Raw genomic sequence first — 21,806 nt, forward strand, 5'->3', positions numbered from 1 at the left:
ACCTGTTCGCTGGTCATACCAAGGGCCAATTTGGATCACTTATGCGACAGAGCACACAAGAATTCCAGACGTCAAGGCTGGTAAACCAAAAACGAATAAGTGTGCCCCCAGCAAACGAGTAGTCTGAGACAGTTGAAATCACACTTTCGGCACAGTAAGAACTTCACCTTAGGGTCTCCAGCCTAACTACATGCAAGAGAAGTCAGCCTTAGGACAGGTCCGAAGTACCAACCACAGATGCCAGAGCTTTGACCAGAAGTTGCTTCCAGACCAAAAGGACACCGCCAATTACTGGCTTTTTAAGTTTTCCTGGAGGGAGAAGATGTAGGTATATTGGCATTGTCCTGCTGGAGACCCGTTTTGTCTATCCCAGTGCAGCTGTGAGCCAGTCCGACAAGATTTACTGACGGATGGGCTCACCGCCAGTTGCTTTCAACTTCCAACGTACCGTTTCTATGAACTAAGAACCATAAAAATACCTCATGGTTTTATGGCCCTACCTGGTCCATCAATGCCTGCTCAGACCGTTGACTCTCTAGAGCCTTACATAAGTAGCGTAATGTTGTAACAAAATCTTTATGAAAATTTGGTGAGACAGTATTTTGTCCTCTCTCAACTTCTTGTTTAATCTGTCTTCCTTTAACTCTGCAGTGCCTAGTACATATGCACCAGTTACGGGAAGTATCAGACAAACTTTTTTTCTGTCTTAATAAATCAAATAAGATTCTGGTATAATGGAAATTTCACTTCCCGAGTCTATGTATACATTTAATTCACAATTGTTTATCTTACCTACAACTACTGGTTCTGTAATTTCAGTACATATCTATTGCTCATCTTCTGCTAGTAACTAAATTTTTAACGTTGTGATTTCTCTAAGAGTTATAATATTTTCTATATGGGTCTATAGTCAATTTTGTATGTCCTGGATCACGACACTATGACCATGACGTCGATCGTTTTCCTTCCCTAAAATTGGTGTTGACTTGCAGTTTTGCACAATTGCAGTCCCTTCTTTCTTGTCATTATTATTATTATTATTAAATGTTTGTGTGTGCACCTTTCTTAAGTCACGTCGTTGTTATTTCGAGTTTTCTGCTAGAAATACGATCAGTTGACAATGTTTTACTTCTTGTTTCTTTTGAAACATTTGCTGAAAGTTACTATTTTTATGACCCGTATCTTCCTGATTTGGACAATTATTTCCATTGTACATGGTATCCAGATTTTCTGCAAATGATTATAACTCATTTACCGCAGCTCAACCCTGGTACAAAATTTGTTTACAAACATAATAGGGCAACCATGTCACTAAGACTTTGGCTAAATGAACTTCCTGCAGCGGTTTGTCTAAATAATTAGATCATCATTAAATGCCATGCAGTATAATTTTCACAACTTCCTCACGAACTATTTTTGTGCTTTGGATTAAGTAATTCTGAAGTTAATTTTTCTTGTATCGTTTGTGACAGTATTTATGTCTAAATTTCCGTTGAAAATAATTCCATGAAGGAAATTTTTCAAACTGAGCATTTCCCCACTCAACAGCACCTCCTAATGGACAACTTACAAGGGGAGGTCGCCAATTGTGAAATTCAGATTCGATTCATACTGCGCATAATAAAAGCTCATGGTCAGAGGTGTAATGTGGCAAAGCACCAAGATGCACTTCTCAGCCGTTGTCGAGAAAATCGACAGTTAAAAGAAACCGTTGCGGTGAAATACTCTCTACGATTAATAAGTTTCTAAAGCGTCGTGGCGCAGCGGTAAGCGCTCGGGTTTGTAATCCGAAGGTCGCCGGATCGAATCCCGCGCCATGCAACTTTTTTTCATTATTAGTTTTTTGTAATTCAAATATATATATAGTATTAATGAATTGCATATGCATGTTGGTGAAGGCGGATTGCTCTCCAATTGTACCGCCTCCATTTTTCCGTTTGTTTAACAGGGTGTACCAAAGCTCTCCCGCCCGCACTGATTTTCGACGATGTTATAAGTTGCGCTAGGGACCGCATCTACCTTCTTTCGAAGTTAACAGGCAACTACGCGGTTATGCGGCGGCTCGTTTCGGCCCATTCAACGTCTGTCCTTCAACTGTAACGAGCGAGTAACGGAGTTTATATTTCATACCTGGCACAGCGAATTTGTGTTCGTGGGGTCTCTATTCTAATTCGAACGTTTGACTTACGCTATACGTATTCGTTTCGGAATACCGTTTCTACGTCTTCCGTTAACTATACGTGGTTAACATTATGAAGACAATTAATAACATTTGTGAAATACAACTTTATTTGCGGAAAACATACTGATGTTCGAAGTCGACAGTTTTTCCACGGCAAACGACTTTCAACAACTTATTATATGCATAACTGTTGCAACTGATTGCCGGGAATTATATATATATATATATATATATATATATATATATATATATATATATATATATGTGTGTGTGTGTGTGTGTGTGTGTGTGTGCGCGTGCGTGTGTGTGTGTGTATACCCATTTGAATTACAGAAAACAAATACGAAAAAAAAGGTTGCATGGCGCGAGATTCGATCCAGCGACCTTCGGATTACAAACCCGAGCGCTTACCGCTACGCCACGACGCTGTAGGAACTTATTAATCGTAGAGAGTATTTCACCGCAACGGTTTCTTTTAACTGTCGATTTACTCGACAAAGGCTGAGAAGTGCATCTTGGTGCTTTGCCACATTACACCTCTGGCCATGAGCTTTTATTATGCGCAGTATGAATCGAATCTGAATTTCATTATTGGCGGCCTCCCCTTGTTAATGTAAAATCTATTTTCCGTGAATCGTTTCATTTTTTGAGCTAAAGATCTAAAAAAAGCCGTAAGAAGTAAGTTGAGTGTACGTCTCCATCTGGTTTAAACTTTGGGGTATGTTTGTATAGGTTCATGCTATTGCGTGATTTTAGTTCTTCTAATAAAATATTTCAATCTAAAGATTTCTCTCTATGTTGATTTTCTGTGGTACCTTGTCTCGTTTTAGCGAATTCATCCCCCAATCACTTAAATTCATTATTTGGATGAGTTACTTCAACCCAAGAAAGCTGTACATCCTCTTAAAATTTTCGATCTACTAAGGCTTGAACTTTTTCCTCCAAACCTGTAAAGATACCATGTGAAGAAACGGAATCTCCGTTCTCGCTCCTTTGCTCTTAAAGTTCAATACGATTTTACGCATCTGACATCTGATCCTTTTCTAGTTTACACTCATTTACTGCTAATTCTCGGAAACTATCTACATCAGCATTAGATTTCCTAATATGTTCTTGAATTTCCTTCCGTACGTTGTCGAATTACTGAAGCGTTTCAGTATGAATTTCGTTTTTAAAAACATTATAATGCTCAAGTTTCTCATCAAGTCGAGCAAATCTATCATAATTACTGTTAAGAACCTCCTCCTTGGAAGACTGTATTTTATTATTAATCTCTTTATATTGATTTTCTATCTTCTTGTTATTTTCCTCATGAAGAGGAGGCTTAGTAAATTTTTAATTTTTCCAATATTATTTCTAAATTCATTTCTCCTGGCGTGATCATCTTTCTTGTAACGACAGGCATAGAAAATATTTTATTTCTCTCCTCAACACTCTTATCGTTTATATTGATGTTTTTAATTTTAATATTAATTGTATTCTACACTTGTCTTATTGTATCAGCCACAACACTTACAACATTTTAAATTGGTCGCAAGCACAGCTCACCGTTAACTTTATACGCTGTGCTTATGATAGACTGCGTGTTGACTGCTAGTTGCTCACGGCCGTGAGCTGCCGATGTGGTGCATATGGTCTGCAATCTGCGGACGACTACGTACTGCGGAGGAAGTGCATGTTGGCTGCAATATGCCAACGACAGTGTGTGTACTGCAATCTTATGATTACTCGTGGATTGCGTACTGCCGTTGAGTGAATAATGGCTCGTTTCTCCCCAACAGTTCTTCTTCCTTTCCCACTCAGTTTTATTATTCGTTTCTGATTCAGTTTGACGTCTGTACTGTATAGAACGTCGTGCTGTTTTATTTCCGTTGCCCCTGACAACGCGTTTTCTCCTTGGTGCTTTCTAACGAAATTCTCTTAAGATCTGACTTTTTACTTTTTATGTGCTGTAGCTGCCTTGGTCGCCATGTGTAGTGTTTCATATTGGCTTGGGCTGCGTGGTGGTTTGTTATACTTCACCTCATGCACCAAACAGTTAAGTACGTTGCCACCTGAACACTCCTTTTATATATAATGAATATTTGGTCACTGTTAAGCGGCCTGAATATGTGTGCCTTCTTCCTTCAGCTTGGCTCAGATTTCACCTCCTTAAAGGCTGCAGATAAAGCTGCTGAAAATAAACTTACCGTTCTCATTCTCTCCACCACATAAATAAGAAGCTAGATTCAGTTCACGTTTTTACATTATCTTCAGAATTACAACTCTGTACATCATAAACGAGAACAGCTACCAGCTCGTATACTGTCTCTCTGCACTACGTACATGACAGATGTGATATTCAACTTGCTAATTAACAATTACAATACATTTATTATCTTTGACATTTCTCCTTCTTAGATTTCATAGAGCCCTTTCTTCCACACCGGCCGTTCCATGGAACTCCTACCTCCACCTCAGCAGGTTAGGTTGTCTGACTGCTACCCACTTCTGCACTTTCACTGGATCGCTCTGGTATCAGCACCTACGATTAACAACATCTCCCAACCGTTGGGTGATCACCAATTGTGAACTACACTCACTCAGGAACAACTTTTCTCTGATATATATATTTAAGGACATGATACTTGTAATTCAAGGAATTGGATGCATCACTATAATACTGTTACAAGATTTTCGCAACAAATGACGATACTTTAGCAATGTCTCTGAAAATAACTTTTATAGACCGGAGAAATCTTCCTTTCACATGAGGAATTCGAGGTCTGTGGTTAACAAAACCCCTTTCTAGGATTGGGTAAAGCGGATTTTTAAAACTGGGTGTGAGGAAGGGGTGGGATGGGGGGGGGGAGATAAATTATGGTTCAAATGGTTCAAATGGCTCTGAGCACTATGCGACTTAACTTCTGAGGTCATCAGTCGCCTAGAACTTAGAACTAATTAAACCTAACTAACCTAAGGACATCACACACATCCATGCCCGAGGCAGGATTCGAACCTGCGACCGGAGCGGTCGCTCGCCTCCAGACTGTAGCGACTAGAACCGCACGGCAACTCCGGCCGGCCGCGGTTCTAGGCGCGCAGTCCGGAACCGTGCGACTGCTACGGTCGCAGGTTCGAATCCTGCCTCGGGCATGGATGTGTGTGTTGTCCTTAGGTTAGTTGGGTTTAAGTAGTTCTAAGTTCTAGGGGACTGTTAACCACAGCAGTTGAGTCCCATAGTGCTCAGAGCCATTTGAACCATTACTCCGGCCGGCGATAAATTATGTCAGGGTGGAAGTGGTTAGAAGTACTGTAAACGTCCAAGCCGGTACTGCTTGCCTTGCAGTGTGCCATGACCAGCAGCAGGAGTGGTCAAGAGGATCAAACCTCATCGATTAGTTTAGCCTGTGCCGGGCGGTTACACAGAAAGTATGCGCTGACCTGTCTCTTCTCGCCAGCAGCAGTGGGGGCTGGCGAAGTGACCAGTGTGCTGGCTGAGCTGCAGAAGAAGCGGACATGTGTGCTGCTTCAGAGGATTCAATGTGACAGGTATTTGCATTGGACGATTATCCCCTGCGTGTAAATTGATCAGTTGACTGCTTGCTGAAAGACTCGCTCCAACCTCCAATCTTCAGATGGGGCCAACATGTGGATGCCAGGGGATGAGAGTGCAACTGCCGACGTGGCTGATAACATGTGCAGATCTCTCTTGACCGGCGCCCATGAGATGAAGTGATGTCGCTGCCAGCGGCAGACAATGCGACCACGGCTGCAGGTTTTCGGCACCTGGCGCACTCTTCATGACCGTGAGTGTGTGTGATCAGTTTGATATTTTCACCGGATACGAGGATTTACCAGAAAGAAATGCACTGCATTCTTTTTTCTCAGCTGAAAACAATCCTACGAATGCGTAACGTTACGTATGTACTATTTGAAAAAATGGCTCTGAGCACTATGGGACTCAACTGCCGAGGTCATTAGTCCCCTAGAACTTAGAACTAGTTAAACCTAACTAACCTAAGGACATCACAAACATCCATGCCCGAGGCAGGATTCGAACCTGCGACCGTAGAGGTCTTGCGGTTCCAGACTGCAGCGCCTTTAACCGCACGGCCACTTCGGCCGGCTACTATTTGAAGTCTCCTGAACGAGTGCACCAGGTTTCCGTCACTTCAGACAGATAGCATAAATGCAGGACAGATTCAAAATGGCGTCTGTACATGACGTACGTTTCAAGCAACCTGCCGTCATTGAATTTCTCACTGTAGAGAAAGAAATTGTGAGGGATATTCACAAAAGCTTGTGGAAAGTCTATGGAGCATCTGCTGTTGACAGAGGTACAGTTAGTCACTGGGGCATGGAGGGTGAGGTCATCAGAAGACGGATCGGCGGAGCTCCACGATTCGCAGCGGTCGGGGAGACCATCCATGGCTGTCACACCTGGCATGTTGCGGTGAGCTGATGTTATCATTCGCGAGGACAGATGCATTACGATGCGGCTGTTAGCGCTGCATCTGTCAATCAGCAAAGGAAGTGTGGATGCAATTATACACACTCTTGCATATTCAAAAGTGTGTGCAAGATGGGTGCCGTGGTGTCTAATGGTGGGTCACAAATCACACAGGAAAAACGTTTGTCTTGATTTGTTGCAACGTTTTGAAGCTGAGGGTGAGGCCTTCTTGTCTCGGATTTTGACATGTGATGAAACCTGGGTTCACCATTGTGAGCCCGAAACAAAACGACAGTCGATGGATTGGCGCCTTTCCCACTCCCCACAGAAGAAAAAAGGTCAAAGCAACTGCTTCCTCTGTTGGGGTCATGATCACCGTTTTCTGGGACTGTGAATGTGTGATTCTCATTAATGTGATGGCAAGAGGCGGTATCATTAATTCAGAAGCATATGTCAATACATTAGCAAAACTCGAGATGAGCTTCCTGCGACTTAGTCGCCTCAGCAACACAGGAGATGCTTTGCTGCAAAAGAATAACGCTTGGCTCCAGTCAAGTCTGAGAACTGCTGAACACATCACAAAACAGGGTTGGACAGTGTTACCCCATCCACCCTAGAGCCCTGACCTAGTCCCCTCGGACATCCACTTATTTGAGCCATTAAAGGCATTTTGAGGAGGATGGGAAAGTGATTCACACAGTGAGGCTCTGTCTCCACCACCAGGACAAGAATTCATACCAACAGGGCATACATGCCCTTGTTTTGCACTAGAGGAAGGTCATAGAATGGGGTTGAGAATTATGTCGAAAAGTGGGGTGCGTAGTTAAAACACCATTCTTTCGTGTGTGTAATTCTCAGTTATGTTCAATAAAAAATTGTTGAAGAAAACATGCTGTGCATTACTTTCTGACGTTCCCTCGTATGTTTAGTGGAAATGTTGTGATGAAGGAGGGTGCCTGTGTTCTCAAACGGTTCATACCAAACCTTAGATACATTTAATGCTACAGTCTATTTGTGATGGATATTTAATTACTTGATTTGCATAATATTTGTGTGTGACATACAGACATTGATAATATGTTTTTATTACACAGAAGGATCAGCATTAAGTAAGGGTGAGTGTTTTAAGCAATCTTTTGAATCCTGTAAATTGTTAAACAATTAATTTGATTCAATAGTACAAACAGACTATTTCTCTCTATTTTTGATACTGAGGACGAGAAATGAGGTTGATCTGTATGTCAGTACTATTGTGTACAGTGTGTACAGTGTATGCAGCATGCAGATATGAGTTGGAGAAATGGTGCTATCGCAGAGGTTGCCTGAAGTAACAGAACCTTTTAGCTTTATTGGGGTGGATGTGGTAGGACCATTCCACAGAATGCCAGTAGGAAATGGTTTTATGTTAACCACCATGTCCAACTTTTCTCGTTATATCTAGACGGTGCCAATGCCAGACCAGCAGGCAATCACAAAAGCGTAGGTGTTCATGAACAGATGTGTATTAAAGTTTCGAGTAGCAGCCAAAATAATAACTTATCGAGGGATCAACTGCATGTCACGCCTGATGAAGGATTTGTGTCAGTTGTTGAAGGTAAAGAACTTAAGAACTACTCCACTTCATTCTCAGGCAAACAGAATCACAGAATGGGTTCATCAGAGGACTGGAAAGATGCTTAATTATTACATGTCTGCCCACCATTCAAATTGGGATACATGTTCCTCCTTTGTGGTGAGCATGCATTATTCAAAAATACATGCTAGCAATGTGTTGTCTCCATTCAAAGTGGTGTATGGCAAAAAAACAATGACATCTCGATTCAACATGATTAGGCAGGAAGGAAGCAGGAGCAGAGAGTAAGTCCGAGAATTTGAGATAATGCTGAGAGAGATTTGGAAGAAGTTTCAGCAAGCGAACACCAAGGTTTGTGAAAAGCAAGAGGAGGCAGTGAAGTGTGGAGGAGGATTACCGTAGCAAAAAGTGGGCTAGTGGGTGATGTTATCAACTCCGTACATGTCTAAAGGAACGAGGAAAAGCTCGTGACATGATACCAGGGCCTACACACAGTGCATGAAACCAACTTCACTCAAAGGCTGATCATGGACTCTCGATAGGTCTTTCGTCTGCATCTACATCAGACTCTGGGAGCCACCTAACAGTGTTTGGCGGAGGACAGTTTTGGGTCCACTAACTGATCCCTTTCCCAGTTTCACCTGTGAATGGCACATGAGAAGAATAATTGTCAGTGAGCCTCAGTATTAGCTCCAATACCTCGAATTTCCTCATTGTGGTCATGTCGTGAGATGTATCTGGAAGGATGTTTTCCTGCTCTTCCCAGAAAGTACTTTCTTGAAATTAAAACAGCAAACTTCTCCTTGATGCTCAACGCCGGTCTTGAAGCGTCTGCCACTGGAGTTCGTTGAGCATCTATGTAAAGCTCTCGCGTCGATTAAACGATCCCTTGACGAAATAAGCAGCTCTTCGTTCAATGTTCTCTATAATTTTTATCATTTTTTATGTCTAATTCCACTGGGAACCGCGTGCACCACTACCGTATTATTGTCAGTATATTTTGGATAAATGGCAGCATCGGTCGTAAATATTGAAATCCATTATTTAAAGGTCGATTTCGATCACTGTGTGACCATCTTCAGTGCAAATTATTCGAACCTTGTAGGCCGATAGTACAATGGCACACGTATTGTGATGATTACTTCCCACACATATCGTCACTTTTATTGCATGCAACCATTTTTAAATTTACAGAAAATCCTATCTTGTAACTTTAACAGTTAACCTTAGCAGTTACTGATCCAGTGTACAGTACAGTGCAGTACTACAAGTTGGATTGGCAACTGCTAAGATGAAACTCTTGTAGGTGTCACTTTAAAGAACTGAGAGTATTAACCAAGGCCCCACGCTGCATTTATTCACACATGAAAATAGTTATCAACAGTCCATCTGAGTCGGAGAGGAAGAAAGATATTTAGAAATACGAGAATAGAAAGAAAATTGATCTGCATTATCCTGTAATGTATCTAGCTTTGGTACAGAAAGAAGTGTAATATGCAGCTATAGAATCCTTTGACAATTTACCAGTGGAAATAAAATGTCAAAGATTCAAGAAGTGTTGATTAAACATATTTATGTTTGAAAATTGTTATTGTGGCATGGATGAAAGTCATATTCGAATTAAATGAATAGGTCGTACACAAAAGCCAAAGGGAAATGGCTGCAAAAAGGGAACTGAAATTTCAACTGCCTCCAGGACAGATCCAGAATACAGAGAAGTCAAAATAATTTTCGACGACATTAAAAGCAAACGGATCAACATTAAGAGTGCAGGAGAAACTCTATTTTTAAAGTAGGGTGAGAGCCGATAGGGAAAAAGGACAACCAAGAGTGTTGTACCTACAGGACACTGTACCTAGGAACACATAGTGTTTCTACGGCGGTATTTCGCTTAGTGACTGATTTTAGAATCACTTCAAGGAATGCACACTAGAGATCGCTGTAAGTAGTTTCCGCCATTTTCTATACCTATCACTCACTCTCTCTCTCTCTCTCTCTCTCTCTCTCTCTCTTTGTCTCTCTCTCTCTCTGTCTCTCTCTCCCCCTTTCCCCCTTTCTCTGTCTCTCTCTTGGACATGAGGCTGTGTTTTGTACAGTATTTGTATATATTTCGTGTTATACATATTTATGTACTGTATAATATATGAAAGCAATTTGAAAAATATTGTTACCTCTTCAGTTGCAGGATTTTATGGCAATTAAAATTCTAGATATTTTTAAAACTCGTTTCATAACGTTTGGACGCTAAAGTCGTACTTTGTCGGTCGTGGACCATCTCTTACCTTGAAGCAGAAGGAGTTTCATCACGGAACACGATATTTACAAATTAACTGAATTTCGTTGATGTCTTAACAATTATACCCGACTTGACCACGGAAATTTTAATTTAAAATAGCTTCTATTTCAAAATGTTTCTAAAATGTATCTGGTTTTCGCTAATACTTCCGCTTAATTTGATTTAACTTTCTGATTATTCATTTGTTGTAGAGTAATAATGTAACAGACAGACGAATAAATACAGTATTGACAAGATTTCCTCGACTGAACGTTTTTAAATTTCGACAGAATATTTGTTACTAGCTACATGACCATGTTGAACCTTGTAACATTTGAAAAAACTTTAATATTCTGGAGTCTTCTTCTAATTTCAGGAAAAGAGTGCAACACATAAAAAATAAATACCGTCATTTAAAAATAGATTAAGAAAATATGTTAATCGTCTGTTACGGAGTTGATTAAACGCGAAAGTCTAAAGAGTGTCCAGATATACACCACTCTGCCCTACTTCTGCGAGAGGGGAACAGTAAGAAGAAATGGACGTTGATTTGGGCTGGGGGAGGGGACATAGAGAACCGAATACCACCGTATCACAGGACCTTTCGAAAACTACACTCCTGGAAATGGAAAAAAGAACACATTGACACCGGTGTGTCAGACCCACCATACTTGCTCCGGACACTGCGAGAGGGCTGTACAAGCAATGATGACACGCACGGCACAGCGGACTCACCAGGAACCGCGGTGTTGGCCGTCGAATGGCGCTAGCTGCGCAGCATTTGCGCACCGCCGCCGTTAGTGTCAGCCAGTTTGCCGTGGCATACGGAGCTCCATCGCAGTCTTTAACACTGGTAGCATGCCGCGACAGCGTGGACGTGAACCGTATGTGCAGTTGACGGACTTTGAGCGAGGGCGTATAGTGGGCATGCGGGAGGCCGGGTGGACGTACCGCCGAATTGCTCAACACGTGGGGCGTGAGGTCTCCACAGTACATCGATGTTGTCGCCAGTGGTCGGCGGAAGGTGCACGTGCCCGTCGACCTGGGACCGGACCGCAGCGACGCACGGATGCACGCCAAGACCGTAGGATCCTACGCAGTGCCGTAGGGGACCGCACCGCCACTTCCCAGCAAATTAGGGACACTGTTGCTCCTGGGGTATCGGCGAGGACCATTCGCAACCGTCTCCATGAAGCTGGGCTACGGTCCCGCACACCGTTAGGCCGTCTTCCGCTCACGCCCCAACATCGTGCAGCCCGCCTCCAGTGGTGTCGCGACAGGCGTGAATGGAGGGACGAATGGAAACGTGTCGTCTTCAGCGATGAGAGTCGCTTCTGCCTTGGTGCCAATGATGGTCGTATGCGTGTTTGGCGCCGTGCAGGTGAGCGCCACAATCAGGACTGCATACGACCGAGGCACACAGGGCCAACACCCGGCATCATGGTGTGGGGAGCGATCTCCTACACTGGCCGTACACCACTGGTGATCGTCGAGGGGACACTGAGTAGTGCACGGTACATCCAAACCGTCATCGACCCATCGTTCTACCATTCCTAGACCGGCAAGGGAACTTGCTGTTCCAACAGGACAATGCACGTCCGCATGTATCCCGTGCCACCCAGCGTGCTCTAGAAGGTGTAAGTCAACTACCCTGGCCAGCAAGATCTCCGGATCTGTCCCCCATTGAGCATGTTTGGGACTGGATGAAGCGTCGTCTCACGCGGTCTGCACGTCCAGCACGAACGCTGGTCCAACTGAGGCGCCAGGTGGAAATGGCATGGCAAGCCGTTCCACAGGACTACATCCAGCATCTCTACGATCGTCTTCATGGGAGAATAGCAGCCTGCATTGCTGCGAAAGGTGGATATACGCTGTACTAGTGCCGACATTGTGCATGCTCTGTTGCCTGTGTCTATGTGCCTGTGGTTCTGTCAGTGTGATCATGTGATGTATCTGACCCCAGGAATGTGTCAATAAAGTTTCCCCTTCCTGGGACAATGAATTCACGGTGTTCTTATTTCAATTTCCAGGATTGTATATACACCACTCAACTTTTGGCAAAATCTATCCCCACAATCCCGAAGAGAAGAAAGATAGATAAAAGGGAGAATCGCCACACAATCAGCTTATCACACCACACGTCCAAGTTATTAACAAGAATAATGTAAAAGAGGATGTAAAAAAATAACTAATGATCTATATGGTGATAGTTTAGCAAAGGTAAGGGCACAAGCGAGGCTGTTCTGATGTTTGGCTTGATAGTGGAGGTAAGGTAAGGAAAGGAAAGCTCCGCCATCTGGCTCGAGGGAGGTCAATCCTGACCTCTGTGTCATTCTTTGCCAACGTCATCACATGCGGTATGGAAGCGCATGTGCTCAGCACGCAGCATAATTTCTCAAGTTTCTTGATATTGGAACCATTAATAATTGAAGTACTTTAATAATGATCATTGAAACCAACAGCTGTATTGTAATCCAACGTCGTTTATTCAAAACATGTTACCGGTTTCGACGTCAAAAAGCAATGTTCAGGTCCCAAGAAAATCACGGTTTTTGGCGTAGAAAGTGGTAGAATGTTTGAATAAACGACGTTGGATTACGGGGACTTTTTTTTTTCCAAGCTCCGATCGCTTAGTATAGAAGCTACACGAGCGGTAGAAAGTGGACAAGCACTGTAGGCTACTGCGCATCTCTCACACTACACACTCCGCCATTTCCGACCTCAAGGCGTCAGTCTGCGTTGCAATACAGCCATGTAAACATGGCTGCCGTCATTGTTGCTCCCATCAACTGTGAATTACGAAGCGTAATTAAGTTTCTGCAAGCATAAGGGACTAGTGCAGCAGAAACTGATCGGAGAATGAGCTGAGTGTACAGTGGTGAAATAATTTCATGACTGATGGTGTTGTGCGTGAATGGTGCCGAAAGTTCAAAGGTGGCCTAAATGACGTGCGTGATGAAGGGGGCCAAGGACCCAAATCTGTCGTTACAGCCGACCTTGTTGAACGAGTTGAGAGAATGGTTAGAGAAAATCGTAGGTTCACCATAACTGCTTTGTCTATGGAAATTCCAGAAGTTTCAAGATCTGTCGAACACTCTATCGTTACTGAACATTTAGGCTACAAAAATCTTTGTGCTAGTTGGATTCCAAAAATGTTGACGGACACCCCCAAAAGTCACCGAATGGCGTCAGCTTTGAATTTCCTCGACCGTTATCATGATGAAGGAGAGATTACTGGAGATGAAACTTGGATCCAATATGACACACCGGAAACAAAACAACAATCTTAACAATGGATGCATCCAAATTCACCAAACAAACCAAACAAATTCAAACAAACATTCAACAACAGAAACATTATGGCTACCGTGTTTTGCTTGTAGAGTTTATGCAGCCCAGAACTACTATTAATGCAGCTGCTTATTGTGAAACTGTATGACGTTTGCCGAGAGCCATTCAAAACAAACGAAGAGGAATGCTGACTTCAGGAATTGTGTTCATCCATGACAATGCTCGTCCATACACTGCTGGCAGAACCCAATGGCTCCCTGAACAATTTCAATGGGACATTTTCGATCATCCGCCGTGCAGTCCTGACCTGGCACCCAGCGACTTTCACCTTTCCCCTGAACTGAAGACATGACTAGGATTTCAAGCTAATGAAGATCTTCAAAACAACGTCGATACTCATTTGAAATCATTGGCGGCTACATTTTTTGAAGAGGGTATTGAAAAGCTTGTCTGCAGGTATGATAAATGTCTCAATCTTATCAGTGATTCTGTTGAAAAGTAACCATAAGTGTACAAAACTTTTGGTGATAAAATAATTGTTTTCTATGAATTTGTCTTTCATTTATAGCCTGTCGGAGGTTGAAGAAAAAAAAAAAAAACAGTCCTCGTACAATACAGCTGTTGGTTTCAGTTGTCATCGCTGAGGTACTTCATGTCAGGCTGCTGTGCCCTTTTCCTTGATGGATTAGAGACGCTGCTGCTATTCGGTTGAGCAGTTCCTCAGTTGGCCTAAAGAGGCTGAGTGCAACCCGTGAGAGTCCTTGGGAGTACCAGGAATCTAACACGGGTCCTCCGCATTGGAGTTAGCGGCGCTGACCACCCAGCTAGGGACGCGGATATTGGAGGTAAGACTGACGGAAAATCAGAGCACTTACACAGGATTTTTCATGTACAGGGAGAGACAGGGGAATGGGGGATTCTGAAGTAACGTAATTTGCACGATTAAAAATAGAAAAAAAAGCATTTTTACTGCATTTTTATTAACGAATGTGCATGCAAACAGAATGTAACTTATGTGTTCTTTACAAAATGTCACAAACTGAATCTGGCGAAAACAGCAGTCTTGGTTACAGAATTGATTACATTGCGTTATTTATTCATGACGTGCATTCCGTCTAACACAAAGCATCTTCAGATTGGCCAAAGATTGGCCACTGAAGTGTTGGTAAGTGAATTTTTTTTTGAGAGGGGGGGGGGACGCACTATCAGAGCAAAACGCTTGTGATTAACAAATAGAGCAATGAAATCAGTCATGCTACCAAGTCCTTTTCTTTACTAGATTTTGCATACTCGCTGCTGTACCAACACTTCAAGTAGTGGAAATCCATTTAGAAACTGAATCTTTACTTTTAAAGATGACTTCGGAGAGATGTGCTCCCTTTCGCCAATTACATTTTAATAGTCTGTTATAGGAAATTCTGAATTCTCTGTGTAGTATGTTTTGGGAAATAGTGCTGATTTCGTCTTCAGTCTTCCGTTTCAGTACACGGAGAGCTACTAGACGTGTGAGTCACACATTCCTTAACTTTACACCAAGATCATGGTATCTCTCATGCCATGGGATGTCACCGTTACCTGAAATGATGCACCTTACAAACAACTGACGAGGGTCTTCCATTTTCCATCGATTGTCGAGCAGTATGTGACGCGGCTCCGTGCTGTTGAAACCACGAGATTTCGATGGCAGGATCGTGGAGTCACGGTGAAAAGAACGTATCAAGCATATCAACATATCGAGCGGACGTCGCTGTTGTTGACATTGACATGACGTCTTTTCGCTCGAAAAAGTAAAGTCCAAAGGCCATTGACACCAGGACACGATACGGCACACCATACTGTAACTTTGGCAGTGTGTAATGGATGATCGCAAAACACACAAGGATTTTCCTGCCCCCAGTAAAGGAAATTCTGCTTTTTTCTTTTTTTTAAAATCTGTCCCGTACAGTGGAAGTGGGCTTCCTGTAACATCCACACGTTCTTAAGGAAATTGTGTCCTTGGTGATTTTTAGGCAACACGCGTCCGATAAACTCTGTATACGACACAAGTACCGTGGACTGTATTGTGCACAACCTCTATCAATAAAGGTGGAACTTTAATTCGTACAGCATTCTTTGTACTCTTCGTAGACCAATCTGTAGCGATGCAAGTTGGTGAAAGTAGCTGCGAGGGCCGCTCTCGGCGGAAAGTAGAACGTTGTCAAGTTCTCTACCGGACGTACTGTTCGAACACTACACAGGAGCCTCATCAGTTTCTTCAAAATTACGCACCTACGTTGTAATCGCATGAACAGTTGAGACACGTCCTTCATGTCCTAGTTGGTAACGCTGTCGCAGGCGCACTATCATCCTGCTTGTGAAACGCTTTAACGGCGATAGGACGCTCCGCTCTGCGTGGTAATTACGGAAATGGAAATGCGTTCACAACAACTGCTTATCGGTTCCAAACAACTGCCAGCACTACGGTTTTTACAATGCCACCGTTTAAATTTCGAGGTTCCTTACTCCATTCTGTAGGAAAAACGTTAGACAACGTAAATTGGACAACGTGCTGGAAACTCTCAGAGAAATAGGAATAAGCTGTAGGAAAAAGATAGGTAACACACAGCCAGAGGAAAAATGCTTCTGTCAGAACACAAAAAGTCGAACGTATTAATCGTTAAAATACTCTGACAGAAAAGTGGAGAAGAAGCTGCTTCATGGTTATCACACTGGACTCGCATTCGAGAGGACGAAGGTTCAAACCCGCCTCCACCCATCCTGATTTAGGTTTTCCGTGATTTCCGTAAATCGACTCAGGCAAATACCGGGATGGTTCCTTTGAATGTCACGGCCGACTTCCTTTTACATCCTTCCCTACTCCGATGGGAGCGATGACTTTGCTGTTTGGTCCGCTAGCCCAAATCATCCAACCAAGAAGCTGCTTCAGTCCTATTCCGCCTTCCTCATCAAAAACATTTGCATATGACCATATTTACGCCTTTTTGTGCTGAAAGAGAGTAACAAAGAGATAGTGACGGTGGAAGATAGTCAGTGGTAGAGAAAGAGAGTGGAGGCAGTGATGGTAGGAGAGAGAAAATGGCAGCGAAAGAAAAAGATAGATGGATGAAGACAACATAAGTGGGAGTCAAAGAGAGAAGAGATATTGATGGTTATTAGGAGACAGTGATATTAAAAGAGAAAGAGAGAGAGAGGTGGAGACGGAATCAGTGGGAGAAAAAGAGAGATGTGACAGTGGAAATGAAAAATGAAAATGAGGAGTATGTATACATAGGCTAGGAGTGCCTAGACCTTTAACACATACGTATACGGAAGAGTGCATTTTGGACCACGGCACACAAACAGCTAAAACTCTTTTTGCGGTTTCCTGCCAAGTATGGTAAATTTGAACCGCTGGACCTAGGTAATGACTAGCAATACCGGACAAAGTTCCGCCGGCCGCTGGTGGCCGAGCGGTTCTGGCGCTACAGTCTGGAACCGCGCGACCGCTACGGTCGCAGGTTCGAATCCTGCCTCGGGCATGGATGTGTGTGTTGTCCTTAGGTTAGTTAGGTTTAACTAGTTCTAAGTTCTAGGGGACTTATGACCTCAGCAGTTGAGTCCCATAGTGCTCAGAGCCATTTTTTTGACAAAGTTCCCCGAGAATACCATCTTAAGAACATATGGTAAAAGTGTAGACATTTTGCCATGAATACAAACTACAGAAGTGGCCATACCGACAATCGGTACTTCTCGTGCCACAAAACCACGGTTTTTTGAGGTTTTCTCAGGAACCGTCAATGAACAAATGATGTTTCCTTAATCCGCCTAAAAGCTACCCAAGACCACACCTTATGCGAAAGAACCAGCTTAAATTTTCAACCCTGTACTGTACAGTATGCCAGTTCTTGAGATAGCTATAAAATGTTCAATAGGCCAAGGGCTATCCAAAACGCTTGGCACCTTATGTCTGTGATCAGTAGAACCCGAGATACGACCCGCTGAAATATCACACTTTCGCGCGCGACTTTTGGAACATATTGGTACCTACTGTGCGCTGTCATGCACGTACCAATATGTGTAAGAACTAAGAAGGAACAAAAGGAATGTGATACCAAGGAGGAAGTTCTCGGATTAAAAGGGGCTTAAGGCTGGGAAGCAGTTTCTATCCTCCTGTTCAACCTATACATAGAATAAAAAAAGATTAGAAATAAAAGAAAAGTTCAGAAATGGGCCTAAAGTTCAGAGTGATAAGATTCGTTAGTGAAATTGCTATTCTTTATGAAAATTGAGAGCTGCAAGACTTGGTGAATGAATTGTACACAGTTTGGAGAATACATGTGTTTAGAACAAGCTAAACAGCCAAACACGAACAAACCAAACACAAATGTAATCAGGAGTAGGTGAAATATGGTTCCCTATCGAGCGTCTTACCTGAGGATCCGAAGCCCCGTGGTGCACTAAGTCGACGTCCAGTGCTATACGTGCTCTGCTCCTTGATATATCGCTTCCGTAGTTCCAAGTCAGTAAAATTCAGACTACTTCTCGTCGCTAGTTTTCTGTCAGTGGCTACTGCCTGCTTTAGTGACTAAACAACACTGGGAGAAGTAGCCATTAGCGAATACTGCAGTGAATGGTAACTAAAAATCTTGCAGAATGAACACAGTCTCTTTTTTGATCATCAGTCTTCTGACTAGTTTCATGCGGCCCGCCACGAATTCCTCTCCTGTGTCAACACAGTAACAGCATGCTATCTACCTGTCACTCCAGTAATTCCATGTTTGCGGGATAGGTTCATTAAAATTTCGTCCTTATAAGAGATTATTTTCCGCACAGGAAAAAAGCAATGCCTTTAGATGAAGAATGGCATGACTACAGGATTAACATTTACATTAACGATATTGCAGAAACACACAACAAGACGGTTGCCAACTACGAAGATGACACCACTAATTAGAGCAAGAATGGAAACCATCAAACATCAACTTACGACTACAGACAGCAGTCAGAACTGTCGAGGCTTGGTTGGAGAAATGACATATCAAGGCTAAAGACGACAAGGCTGAGGCAGTTCTCTTCTCATGCAGACCGAAATAACTGCAGAAACATGAAAAGTACACAAAATCACACTACAAGCCCTCCCATTATGTTTTCGTGAGAAAGTCATACACCTGGTGGCTGCCTGAATCGGCAACTCACATGGAGTGACCACATACAATACGTCGTCAACGAAGCATATTCGAGGCCCAAACAGCTGCACCATATTCTCAACAGGTAAAGTACACCGAATCCGAGGGTATCAAGGTCCATGTACATAATACTTACTAAACCACTGCTGACATATGCAGCCCCAGTCTGGGGCTGCGCTACTCCAACACGTCTAAATCGTCTGCGGATCACGCCGAAAAAGGTGCTACGAATCACAAGCAATGCTCCAAGATACACTTGCGCTGCGGACTTAAACGAGTTCGGCCTGAAAACTCTCGTGGAGAGACCCAGAGAACTCGCCACGCAACTGTACAAAAACTCGAGACACTAGAACAGTCCCTTCATCCTAAATCTGGGGAATAACGATCACAACCGTAGATGGAAGCACAACCACCCAAAACACTTTTCCTTACGGGAATCCAACCACCTATGGCAGGCTTAAATGAAGCACACGAACATTGCAATATTGGTGAACCCCTGTATCGTAGAAAATCGGTCTGACACTGCCAGCTGCTCCCATCCAGCCTACCAAACAGCTTAAACAGGGCAGCCGAACACATGTAACACAAAAAAACGCCATGCAACGAGCGACCCATTTAAGACCACGTGATCACTCACATGAAGACTTGGCATGTTACAGGTATGTAGACGCTGCAACTGGCCCAGGAGAGATCATCGGACCCCCGCTACCACGATAATACTTCTCTACTAACTCTTTCCTAACACACATGCACGAACTGTCACTGCTGGTACAGATTCACCAGCAGCCCAGTTACCCGTCCAGAAGGCGCTTATGTCCACTACCCACAAGCTCGGACTGTAGCAATTGGTGATCACACCCAATCGTATGGACAGCAACAGAGACCCGCATCCTATGATCCCTAAATTTGTATATTCACACTTTTCAGAGGCGAGAGTGGAATTTTTTGTGAGGTCACCACGCTAGTGCAGCGTGGAGGGGCTCAGCTTCTTGTTGGAAAAAAATAACAAAGTAGATGATTAGTACAGGATGCATCTAACATTATGAGAAATTTTCAGATGGAAATCGCAATACAGCGTGCCGAGATTACATGCTCGTGCCGCTGGTCACAATTTTTCGGCCTCTGAGAAAGGCCAAATCACTGAAATGAGAACATCAGATTATCACAGATTATCATAACGACATATCTCTCAGATATTAGGCTCTAGTGCAATGGCTACAGAACCAGTGGTGACAAGGTGGATTCAGGACGACGGTATGGCACGAAGGGATTACAAAAAGATCGCATGATTGCTCGGCTGACTCCGACGAATAGGTTGATGCCAACAGCTGATATCTGGCAAAGTTTACGGGTAAAGTGTCACCACGAGGCATCAGAAATAGATTGCTGGAAACTGGATTGGAAATTCGATCTTCCACGTGTCTCTAGGCATAGCCTGCACTGCAATAGGTATGGGAAGGGAAGGTGACAGTGTAGTGGGTGGTGGTGGGATCACTCATGGAAAAATTCCTGCAGTAGTTGGTGTTAGAGCTGCACCTTTTTTAGACTGAAGTCAGTTCATAGATACACCTGCTTCAAGGGAGTCCCTCCAATAAGATCTCACCTTCAGAGGACATCATGTTTCCAAGTAGAAAAGCAATTAGTGTATTTCATCAAAATATAAGGGGTATTAGAGATAAAGTTAGTGAACTGCTTACAGATGTTGACTCTAAAATTATTGGTATGTCGGAACATCACGTAAATAATTTGACAATTCAGTGGCTTCCTCTACCAGGATATAGATTAGCTGGCTGTTTTTCAAGGAATACTTGTACGGCGAGGGTGTGGCCATGTACGTAAACAACAGTATTCCATTTGCGTTCAAAGACGTATCATGGGACTGCACTGAACAGATATTTGAATGTTGTGCAGGGGCAGCTGAATTTAGTGAGACTAAACTTCTAATTGTTGTTGTTTATCGCTCCCGTGACTCTGACTTCAGAGCATTTCTGCTCATGCTACTGAGGTTTCTTGATTCACTTTATAGGAAATACCAGAAATTAATTATATGTGATGACTTCAATATAAATTTTGTATATGATGGTGCAAGAAAAAGGATGTTGGTAGATCCAATAAATTCATATGATCTGATGCAGACTGTGTTTTTTCCAGCTAGGGTGCACGGGAACAGTAGCACAGCCATAGACAATATTTTCATTCATTCTTCATTAATAGATGGGCATTCTGTTAGTAAAATGGCGAATGGCCTTTCAGACCATGATGCAAAAATTTTAACACAAAAAGACAAATGTCACATATAATTACTAACTATGTAGGAAAGTTAATCCAGCGACAGTAGAGAGTTTTTTAAAACTTGTAGCGGCACCACCGTTTAGGATAGGGAAAGTTAGTTTTGTGCGATATTCGGAGCACGAGTTACAGACAGGTGCGGACCGGATAGCAGTAAGTTACTCATACCAGCAGTTGCGAAGGCAAATAGAGGCCACAGGGGCGTAGTACTGCCTGAGAGGACGCACACAGCATTTTCCATGGCGCAAGTCACAGGTGCAAGAGGGCCACTGGCCAACCTAATTATTATGCCTACGTGACACGGAGCAGCGCGCTAGGCAAAACATGCGCACAGCCGAGTGTAAATAGGTGCTGTTTACCAACGAGATTCATTCAAGCGTGGCAGCTCTCCTGGACGGCGGGGCGTATCACACCACTGGGCTACATGTAGCAACACATGGGGCGCCAGCGTCCCAGTCTACGGCGGGTCGTTGGTTCGACCCTCTGAGGCCGACGCGGGGTCCGCAGCCAGTCAGCGGAGGGCAGTCGTCTCGGCTTCCGACACATGCCGGAGACTTCCTGAGGCGAGGGTCGCAGATTCGGACGCTGGATAGCGGGCG

Source organism: Schistocerca nitens, chromosome 5 (genome assembly GCF_023898315.1).
Source record: "Schistocerca nitens isolate TAMUIC-IGC-003100 chromosome 5, iqSchNite1.1, whole genome shotgun sequence".
Lineage (NCBI taxonomy): Eukaryota > Metazoa > Arthropoda > Insecta > Orthoptera > Acrididae > Schistocerca > Schistocerca nitens.